This window comes from Anarrhichthys ocellatus, unplaced genomic scaffold (assembly GCF_004355925.1).
Source record: "Anarrhichthys ocellatus isolate YVR2014 unplaced genomic scaffold, GSC_Weel_1.0 scaffold9, whole genome shotgun sequence".
In the NCBI taxonomy this organism is placed as follows: domain Eukaryota; kingdom Metazoa; phylum Chordata; class Actinopteri; order Perciformes; family Anarhichadidae; genus Anarrhichthys; species Anarrhichthys ocellatus.
This window is the reverse complement of record NW_022280039.1, coordinates 10,108,184-10,119,743: the sequence shown is the minus strand read 5'-3', so window position 1 is coordinate 10,119,743 and position 11,560 is coordinate 10,108,184.

Genomic DNA, 11,560 nt, shown 5'->3' with positions numbered 1-11,560 from the left:
TTGACCACTTTCAGATGTTTTATATTATTGACAGAGCATATTTTAAAAAAGGTATTTCAAAGTTGTCGGATATTTTATTTTTTGGTACACAGTTAGATCATATGTAATACATCCTGAAATAAACTAATCTAGAAAATATATTAAAACTCCATTATTAACATGTCACATGTCATTTTAACCGCTACTAACGTACCAGACGTAAGCCGTTCAAAAGGATCTTTAAAACCAGTTGAAAAGCTGGTACAATACATCAAAACTCAAAATGGGCTCAGCCAAATGCAAAATCATGTAAATTTCTATCTCAAGCCATTTCTAAATAATTATCTATTCCTATCGGCTATAATGCACACCTTCAGCATATTTGCATTCCAATGTAACTTTTCCATCTTCACCACAGACGCCGTTCAAATCTCCCAAGTGTCAATCCTGCATAGTAGATTAAAAAAGCAACTCCCATTGTTGAGAGTCAGCAACTGCAACATTCCCGCAAAATCAGACAACAGAATGACAATTGATGTTGCATGTTATTGATGCCTAAAATAGAAAAGGCTAACAAAGATACAACTGCAGCATCCTGTCCCTCTAGGGAAGTTATACATAAATGAATATATTAGGATGAAAACCTTATGTAAGAAATACATTTGTGAAGAAAATATTTGCAGTTGCGAAGACAACTGAAACACCTGGAGTGACATTTCTATAGCCGCTTCTAGAGAGCACTTTCATGCATTTTACCATTATGAAGAAGGTCACCATCAGAAAACAGATGACTGACAATGATTATTTTGTGTCCTTTACTCGATTTTTTTCCCGCCAGACATGCTCCACAAGGTTCCAAATGGCAGCACAAGCCGTTACCAGAATGATTAACGGTTTTGTCATTCCTAGAGGGAGAGGAAATAGGAAAAGTATTTCATTTATTTTGTCTCAACATTAATCAGTCACTGAATGCCTCAAGGTGAACACTGGTAATCAAAAGGAAACAACTGACATTCATCTTTTTTTTGTGTGCTGCGTAGAAACATTGGAGACACAAAAATAGAAAACCACAAAAAAAATACTCGGCAAGCTGCCGCCATTGACCAGCAAACCATTACGTTGACCCGATGATCAATGGAGGTCAGAAAATGAAGTTCCACACAAACACATAAATCATAGCAGAAGAAGAGGAGGCACTTGTTAGTTTCTACATGGTGGCAGAGAGCCAAAGCCAGGAGCCAGTTTTATCCCAGATTCCTCTGTGGGATCAGTGACTCATGGCAACTTTATTACTCAACTGCAGGGTTCAGAGAGAGCTCCATTGCATCAGTCCGTAAAGGGCTCTCACTGAAGTTCTGCATATTGCCAGTGCCTCCGTGCACCCAGGGACCATCTTCCTCCTTGGCAAGAGCTTAATGGCTTTTCAATTCAAACTAGAAATACTACCTCACAGTTGTATGACTCTGCCAACCAGTCAAGTTGCAGTTTACGTCATGTCAGTCCAAAATGTCATCATTTCATTATTTTATCTCATCAGACATCTATTAAATTGTCATAAAAACATGTTTTGTGACGTCAACCTGGTATAACCAAAATCATACCAGGTCATCCTTGAGTCCAAGTGGACGTCTGTGCCAAATTTGAAGAAATTTCCTGATGGCACACAGAGAATGGACCAGATCGATGGACGGACGACCCAAACACATAACGCCTCCGGCCCCTGCTTTTCGCCGGCGTGGACGCATACAATTTTCTTGATGTTGCTTCAAAAGAACAAGCCAAAGTTTGACATGGTTCTTAATACGACTTGAAACACAGATATGGCATGAGCCCAATGGGGTCAGAGAGAGGACATGATAATGTTTCCAAACGTTTATACCCATGAGCTATGCAACCCCTTCGAGGAAGTTTGTTAATCTCATCACGGTGGCACAAACAAAATGGGCAATTGAGCACGTTTTCCTCTCTACCATACCTAAATAAGCACTAGAGCTTAGCCGATATGCTGCAGTACAAGTGATGATCAAATGTATTTCTGGAATGGAACGAATTAGAGAGCAAATAAAAGTTTGTTCTGGGGATCTCCGAATCTATAAAAAAAAAACATAATACGATGCATGGATAAGCAAATGTTCACATGGGAGGACAGCAATGTTCATGCTGGAAAACACTGAATGTTAAATAGCTGATTATTTGCCAGTCAGGTGCATAATGTGCATTTGTGTGCAGATAGTGAATGTGCATGCAAAGTAAATCTGAGATTCAGCGTCGCTGTGAACCATTAAAAGGCTGCAAGTTGTTGTTTCAGCCAGTTCTTTCAATCCTCCTCGCTCTCCTGGGCGTCTGAGCACAACAGATGATTATCATTTCCCAATAAAAGGTGCTAAACGCATTTGCACTATCCATCTGAGTAAATTGTCAAGAGACCGTCTGCGTTGTTTGTCAATCACTATCAATTTGCTGCCCAGGCTGCATAAAGAACACTGGTTTTTGATGGACACATGGAGCAAGCCCTCCATATCCGCAGTACTGAAATGTGTATCAGAACATATTGCAGCGGCAGATTTCAATGGAGACATTAACGGTGACATCAGGCCACACGATGATTTCCCACGAAGCGCGAGTGATTAAAAGGACTGATTCTCACAGAAGCAGCAGAAAAATTGAGATATTTCTCATCTATTACTGATGAGCTCGTTTAGCCTCCATAGCTGAAACCAGGGATCTGAGCACATGAATGATTTATTGTTTCAATCTCAGATTTCAGTGAGGGCAGAGTTAGAACTGTTTAAATCTGCTCTTTAAAGACATTGTATCACCCACGGTAATTAATAGTAAACACAAGGTGCAGAAAACTAAAACCATTTAGGGAAGTTCAGAGTGATCAATATTATCGACCCAAGTTATTGTGGGCCACAAATGAATACACAGCTCTGTAAATTAGATCCACTTGTCTTGCTCTATACTACAGACACAAGGCTTTTTGTGTGCTTGCTCTACAAATCTAAAATGTACAGTGGCTATTGCTCAATCGCCCTCAAATAATTTTAGCCTACTGTTACACCAAGTTTTGTCTCTCGGCGTCTTGGAAAAAGAGCTGTTGGACTGAGAGACAAATGAGAGAATTCTACAAAGAAAACAACCAGTGGCGGTTGGTCAATAGAGGGCACTAGAGCGCCGCCCCACCTTGAGCCACAACAAATAAAATAAAATAAATAATAATAAACTATACAAATTGTCAATATTTGTGTTTTTGAAATATGGAATCACCCAGTAATATATGTGTAAAATATGATATCTGTGGTAAATATATGCTTTTCCTGCACGTCCTCTCCGCGTGTGCACGTCTCAGCAGCTCTGGGGCGCTGGAGAAACTTTTCTCTGATTATTTTTTGAACATTTGCACAAATGAAAGCCAAGGAGATTATAAGAAACACAGGAACATCAGCCTTATAACAATTCAACTAAAACTGTATGCTAACAAACAAGTTCCAATAGGCTTCCACTCAGCCAGACATAAAAGCAGCTCATCTCCAGACACTTTCCACTTAGAAATCATCAATCATGTCTGTCCAGTTCAGGCTGCCACTCCCTCCCACCCTGTGCCCCCTTCCAGCACGGTCACACCTCGGGAGATGAAGAGTAATCAACAGACTTCCAGGAAATCAAACAATGCTATATTTCCTGCCCGGACAAGATGTCATTGAAGTTGACCTGTAGGTCAAGGCCAGTTTGCTTATGTGAGTGAGGATCCGTGAACCTATGTGATGCCATCAGTGCTGGGCTTGATGGAGTACTCGCTGCTGATGTCGGGCCAGCTGCAGATGTCAGGACTTTCAACTCTTTTTTTCCCCTCTTATTATTGGTTATTTATTTATGTTTTTATCTATTTTATGTTCGCTATTTTGTGACAAGAGGAAGAGCGTTGGTATTTGTGGTTGCCATTCAGTAAACAAGCAACGACATATTGATGAAACAACCAAAGAGACCTTCTTGGCAAGAGAAAATTAAGACCTGATACACGGTATTTTACGTAGTGTGTCTCTCAAATTAACATGCCAGTGAGGGAGAGTGTCAATCAAGAACAGCCTGTACACGCCCACACAGACCATGAGAAGAGGTCTAATCAGCCTAAATAAGTGAAAACACCTGTGTGGTGTACCTCGTGTAGGGGCCTTAACAAACTGGAAATATGTAAATATCTACAAAAATTATGCAAGTGGCTGTTAAAAGGTCCATGACTCTAAAAGTCGTTGTCCATGACTTTACCAAAAGTCGTTGTAAACCCTATAGTGCTTGTTCAAGGGGTTCTGTAACGTTTCATTCCCAGTAAAGACTGAAAGGTGCTCTTGTACCGAATGAGATCCAGTAAAAAAAAATGCCTGATCATTTCACCTTTACAAAGCTCTTAATTGAAAGCTTAAGGTCACAGCAAGCGAAAGGCCACTGTTCGTCAGTTTCATGAGCAGTTGGTGATACCTTAAAAAACAGGGAGCCTGGATCTTAACATTTCGAGAGACGTGACCCTCTGCCTGCCTGCGACCATCAACTCAGTCAGGTTCCTCTGCAGGGATGTATAACATCCCACAACTGCAGATTCAGAGGCTCTGTGCTGCAGGAGGCGGTCACACAAGGTACAAGATTAGAGAGCGACTAGAAATACAAGGCTTTGTACCGTGTGCTTCCTCCACAAATTCTAAATGTACTAGAGTTACTGCACAACCTCAGGTATTTATCTCATTCATATTTGAACAGAAAGCTCCTCTCTCTCAAACAGTGACACCACACCACTCCTTATAACATCCAGCAGCAAAGGAAGATTTTCTGCCGCAACAGTTTATCAAGATGCAGTGAAGAGAATTCCACTTTTTTGCAATATGGCTGGAACTGCTTTGTTGATCAGACAACTCCATGTGAGGAAGCAAAGTGATTGTGTTGGAAGTGAGTCGAGAGTGGTTAGCCAACCCCATATACATATGTCAGGGTCGACTGTAATTCATTTAATGTTTTTTACACCTCTGCGCACCACTATAAACGCCAGGTGATGTGTGAGTGAATCATTTTATGGCTGGTATAGACACCTATATTGATTAAATGTGAATAATGGACTCCACAGATGCAGAGGATCCGGGTAATGTGATACTTGCAGCTCAAACTTTTTTGTTCTAATGCCACTAAGCAACTTTCATATAGGAATGAACGGGGCTCCGCCTCCAACGCTGTATCCAGTTCTCTTTATATGTACATGGTATACATACTGTAAAGGTTAGACCCATCTAGGCTTATCTCATAACACACCCAAATCACTTTCTAGGATTGTTTATTTATGAAAATGTGTTCAAGATAACAAGTTACATAAACCATTTTCTTCTTCCACCAAATGTGGTGTGTTCAGAATGTAAGTTATGATGATTTTCTTCAACATCGTCCGACGATGATTTAGAGTTTTAATGGTTTAAAATCAGCAAGTTCAGTGGCTGCTTGTGACAATCCGGTCTTAGACGTCGTCTCTGAAACTGAGTTTCACTCTGCTAATCGGACCGTAAACAATGTCTTGATCAGGATATTCGCTGGACTCACTTGAACCCCAGAGATAAAGTACCTCAAATTTGATTGAGGTATTGTTGCGGTTCTCTTGGGGGTGGCTTTCTTTCCTCCCAAATATTTAATTCTATTCAAACTGAAACATCATCATTGCAGTCTCTAGACATCTTGCAATCATGCCGTAATGACCTATAGATATGAGTGGTTTCACTGTTTTCATAATCCATCTCAAGTTCTTTAAAATGTCCATCACTGCCTGCCAGATACCAGCGTCTCATGTTTCTGTCCGTCTCTGCAATTGTCTTTAGTGGCATTATCATTGATGTCATGGTCATGGACCCCAGCCAAGAGCTCGATTGGATCAGGAGTCACCGAACTTCCAGTTTTAATTGAATTGAAGACGCTCTCTCCCCAGGAGTCTACCAGTGGCCCCCGGCTATAAAATACTAGGCAGAGCATTAAGAATATGCATGAGATGGTTAGGGTGCATTAACTGGAGGCTTTAACGCCGTTAATAGCCAGTGAATATCAATACATTATTTCTCAGACATTTTCTGTGGTCAGAATACAAGTGTCTTGGTTTCAGACTGAGGAAGAGCATATAAACAAACCATAAATATTTGGAATCTATACAGCTTGAATCAATATTTTATAAAACATCTTCTGCCCATGAATTTTAATCTGTGATTGAATGAAAACAACCCACAACTGGGTAACCCCCCATCTAGACACTATAGTGGCCTGTAAGGCGTCTAAACTCACAAACATGAAGGAGTTGTATAAGACGTCATACAGTCTTGCCAAAAACAAGACTGAAGCTGTCTGCCTGCAAAGCAACGCCTGAGTTGCAGCGACGTACAGCAGTGTGTGTACTTTTTTGTTTCGTTAGCTGCTTGCCGAACATACTGCAAACTGTTTTCTTCCCATTGCCTCTCCAGGCACAGCGTAGTGGATGAGGGAAGTCGGAAACGCACGGAGCTGTGCTATCACTAGTGGACCCTACCGGCCGGGAGCTGGTTAAGAGTGGTGAATGAGTTGTCAGCAAGGAGTCAATGCCAGTATGGAACAGGCAAAAAAGTCTTCTTGAGAAAGTGTTAGTCACCGCAACCACGAGAAGTCCGTGAGCATGCAGCTTGCTGAGAACGCACATACACGCGGCCGATTGCATGATCCTCCTGGCGGAGATAATTATCTGGCTGCAAAATACTTATTTGGGTTTTTTTTGTCTTCAAAAGCCTGGCATCACTACTCTGCCATGTTTTCCCTCAACTGTTTGTCAGCTTGGAGGCAGTTCGATCAACCGACGAGCTATCACAGTTAAAACATGTTTTCCATTAGCGCCTGTGGAGAATTCTCAGAAGCTCAGCGGCTATCGCTCCTGCTGTTCCTGCCCCCGACACAAACACCAACACAGCAGAACATTTAGGTTCATATGAGAGTACTTCTTGGTGAGTTAGGGATTGTGAATCATATCATTATTCCAAAATGTATCAGAGTCCCATCTGAATCAAAGGCTTGGCAGGCCTGCGACTGCTTCCTCCCAGCTTGGATGTGGAACTCTGACATTAAATATAAGGGCCCAAATGAGCCTTCATAGTTATATTCATAGTAATTTCATCAATTTATTTTGAGAACAAAGAAAGTAAAAATCAAAAGACACAAATGGCAGGAGATTTGGACTTCCAAGTTCATACAGCATAAGCAATATGAGGTTTCAGAACTTGCTTCACAAAGAGAGGAAGAATACATTTTTGATCGTTCAAACAAGTTGTCCATATCATACAGTAACAATTGATGCCACAAATACTGACAGATGTGATGCCACATCAGTGTACCTGTACTTCATAACTGACATATTTCTTATGACAAATTTAAGATTTTTGACCCTCCTTTTAACCAAACAAAAGCATCAGGCCGCTTTTTGTCATCCTTGATAGTTTTTCTTCTTTTTCAGCACCCTCTCTTCTCCGAATGTCCCAGCCTTTGCCATTAACGGCAAATTGATGATGTGAAATTGGTGAAGACATTTCTTCATTTGCAGTGCGTTGACCTCTCGGGGCACCGTAGAGAAAACTGCATCGGAAAAACACGTCACCATGGTCATGTCTCTCCAACGCAGGCCTTACCGTCTTTGCCAAGGGCCTGCCTGAATCAGGCCAATGGATATATTGAGGTGATGAAAGATGGATCATGTGCTCAGTCCTTGCAACAGAAGGTTACTGTATAGATCCATCAAGTGTCAGACTGGAGTGTCCTTGAGAGAGATGGTCAACCCCCACCTGCTCACTCAATGCAAGACCCTTTGATCATCAGATACTATAAAAGGGCTAAACCAATTCACACCTGCTCAAGTCCAATGTTCCGGTCATCCGTTTGTGATAGTTTACTGCAGGGTCACATGCCTTATATCCATTATAGCTAAAACATCTATTATATTGTTTTAATGTAGTTCAGATAGGAATGTTTCCCACTCTCACTCAGTAAGTGTTAATAACTCCTACTTGTAGAATTCACCAAGGAGAGAGGGAGACAGGGAGATGGATGGCTTGTATCGTGTAGTTAAATTTGATCTATAATAGTTTACAACTTCTTTAGTGCTGGATGACTGGCCAGACTTCGAAAGAGCATATCACAATTTCATCCTGGTCTCAATCTCAGGGAGCCATATGTCGACGTTTGGGCTGTGGCCCTCAGCGTTTTGATACTGAAGCAAAAGGCACCCTTTAGCTTCTGTATGACACGCACTGGGATTTCAATTAACATTAATTTAAGCCCATCCGTGTCATTATGAGATGTTCAGAGCAACGGATGTAATGTAGTGAGAAAGTCCGATAAGGGCGACGTGGTGGTGGATGGGTCAGATCAACAAGGGACCTTTTACTCAGGGGACGACTGCTGTGTCCCATGTGAGACGGCTGCATGACGGCATCCTGCTCGTCCACTAAAATGATATTCGGTTTGCCAGAGATATGCAAAAGGCTGCTTCAGCCCAAGCGGAAAAGTTGAAGAATGGGGATGAGATAAAGTTGCAAAATTGACACGACTGAAGAAAACTGTACTGTGATAACAAGTCTTTTCTCTCCGTATTGTAAATGTACTATGGTTATGTCCGTCTGACTCTTGAGATATGGTATGTATTGTCTCCTTTTTTCCTTTCATTAAAGAGTTTGTTTTGTCTGTGTTCTTCCTTAGTTTTTCCTCATTCAAACTGTCTATTGTTAGACGATGTCATATGCTGTACAGATTGTGAAGCCCTCTGAGGCCAATTTGTTAGTTTCGAGATATATCATTAAGTTGGCCTTGAACAAACTTATAAAAAAACGTGGCGAAGATAGTTAAGTGGAGAGCAGGGCCGCCCTTCAATCAGAGGATCGATGGTTCGATCCCCGGCTCTGCTACTCGCATGTCGATGTGTCCTTGAGCAAGACCAGCTGTGCCTACGGTGTGATAGGATCTGAATTGTAAGTTGCTTTGGATAAAAGTGTCTGCTAAATGACTGTAATGTAAACTTAACTGACCTTTGGGAAGAAAGTATGTGTCACAAAGGAAATGGAGCTCAGATCAGTTTTTTTTCCAATGCATGTTTGGCTTAAGGCGGATGTTGATGTATCGCAATCCTATATTCTATAATGCATATTTCAGATAAATACAAAAAATGCAGGAAATATTAACATGTGCTTTCAGGTCAACATTTACATAGTGTCTCGAGTTTGCCAGACAGAACATAACAAACCTCCCTCTCATATAGAGAGCAAACTCATGTAACATGCAAATGGTTCTATTCAAAACCCTCTCAAATTATAGAAGAAAAAACAACAACCATAAACTGAATATAACAGCCTTAATGTGGTTTGCTCTGAAGCCAGTACATTCTCCTGTGTCACCAAGGTCTTCAGATTCAATACAGTCACTCCTTGATAAAATATTAATCTGAACTGTATGGTGAGTGGTCATTTAAACCATCGGGAGAAGTGGATTGCCATGCCATTCCCCCTCACCCAGGTAATCAGACCCAAATTGAAAATATCCAGACATCAAATTGAAAATATTCCCTGCCTGCCAGTATGATGTCACATTTTCTACAGAGCCTGCTGGATGTGAAATGTGGAGAAAATATAAGTGCTTTATGAATGGGATTTAAATTTCATCGCCCAATATCATTTTGAGGCAGTAATTGGCCATTATATATTATGTACCTCTAAAAAGGCGCTTCGATTGGATCATAGGAATGGCGTCAAATAATTGAACCATACAAATGTTCCCATCAACTATCATATTGCCATTCCCTTCAGCCATATATGGGGAAATGAGTAAGAACTGGGAGGCTCACAGCTTGACACTCCCTGGAGGTCTGCGGAACGGAGGCTCACAGGAGGTTCTCGGAGGTATTTTCCTTCAGTTGCCAATGGAAACGTTTGGGCAGTTGTAAATTGTGTGACTGGTTTAATGAGTTTCGTTACTTAAAAAGGACCGGTTCACCCACAAATGCAATAACCATATTTTTCACCCGTAGTTTGTCTGCTCAATTAAAACACGAGAAATTGTACACAACGATAAAATGAAATAGATGAGTTGAAATAGTATCGAGTATCCCTAGGAACTATTGCCAATGTTCTGACATGCAGTGTATGAGAATGGCCATAGAGATGTATGAACTGGCCTCAATTAAATTAAATCGCTCCCACGTTCTGGTTAATTGGTATGCAATACGTGTATAAACTGAAAGCCATCAATGAAGATCAGCATTTCTCCAAGCATGAAGTTCAGTGCACAAGCTTCAATTAGGCTACCGCTACCATCCACCGTTAACCTTGAGGTTTTCCAGGGCCTTCCCATTGACCGACTATAAAGGCAAAAATTAAGAGACTAGCTCTAAAGAACTTTATGCTCCTGTAAACACAATTGTGCTGTAGTAAAGAAAAGAAAAGATAAGATAAAACACAACTGTAGGCCTGTAGATATGAATGGGGATGACACAGCAAACAAGTCAAACCCACAAAGCATGGTAGGCGAAACAGGATGGGATCAGTGTTTCAAGACAGGTCGGGTAGGTTGCCGTCATCGCCGTAGACCCCTGAAGTAATGAGGACAGTCGCTCTGGGGGCAGGGGGGCCCTTCTCCATTACTGCAGAGAAAGAGGGACCAGCAGGCCCTGGGAACCGATGAAGTCCGGGCTAGCCACCTTCACTCAGGGTCATTCCGAGCCAACCTATAGAGCCAGTCGCAACGCACGCCGCCTCGGAGGAAACCCGCCTAATGAGGGCCAGCCAGCACCAAGAAGGGGACCCAAGAGGCAAGACTGTGCGGACCCTGTCCGCTTAGGAGTGTATGGATATTTCTGGTTCATTATGAAACTGTGGCGGACCTACCTAGACTGCGCGGCGACGTCACAGTCACACTGCCTCAATAATCGCCTTTTACCTACAATAACCTTTCAAAGCAAGTCTTATCAATTTGATAACTCAATTCCCAAGCTAAAGTAAAGCTTAAATAAATAGTCTATCCACAGCTATACAACCAAGGATCTGTGCCTCAGGCAGGTGGAACGTTGAATTAATGACTTGGCCTTGTGCAACAAAATTATTTAATTAGTGCCCACGAATTAATACATGGGAATGATTTAAGCAGTTTGAGGGGATTTTATGTTGCGTGGTGCAAATTAGTAAATTGTGGCCTTGATATGTATTTTTTCCTCTATGGCCACTCCCTGGCTCCATACCAATAGACCTGGGCTACAACACAGCAACTTCTGTTCTTTGACCAACAAGTAACGTTAGCACGTGCACATTAGCTACATTACAACCGTCATCGTGTTCCAGCTTTTGGGCAATCTCAAGCCATATAATCTCCTTCATCTGTTTATGGTATTTCTTATGCGTTTCTTGTACAATATTGGGTGCTGAGAAACTAACTTTATAACACTTTTCCCCTTTCTGACAGCAAGCTACCTTGAGCTATACAGTGACTTATGACATCGCTTGGAAAAAAGGATATCATTGGTCAAACACATATTTCCACAAGCGGAAATCCACTGAAA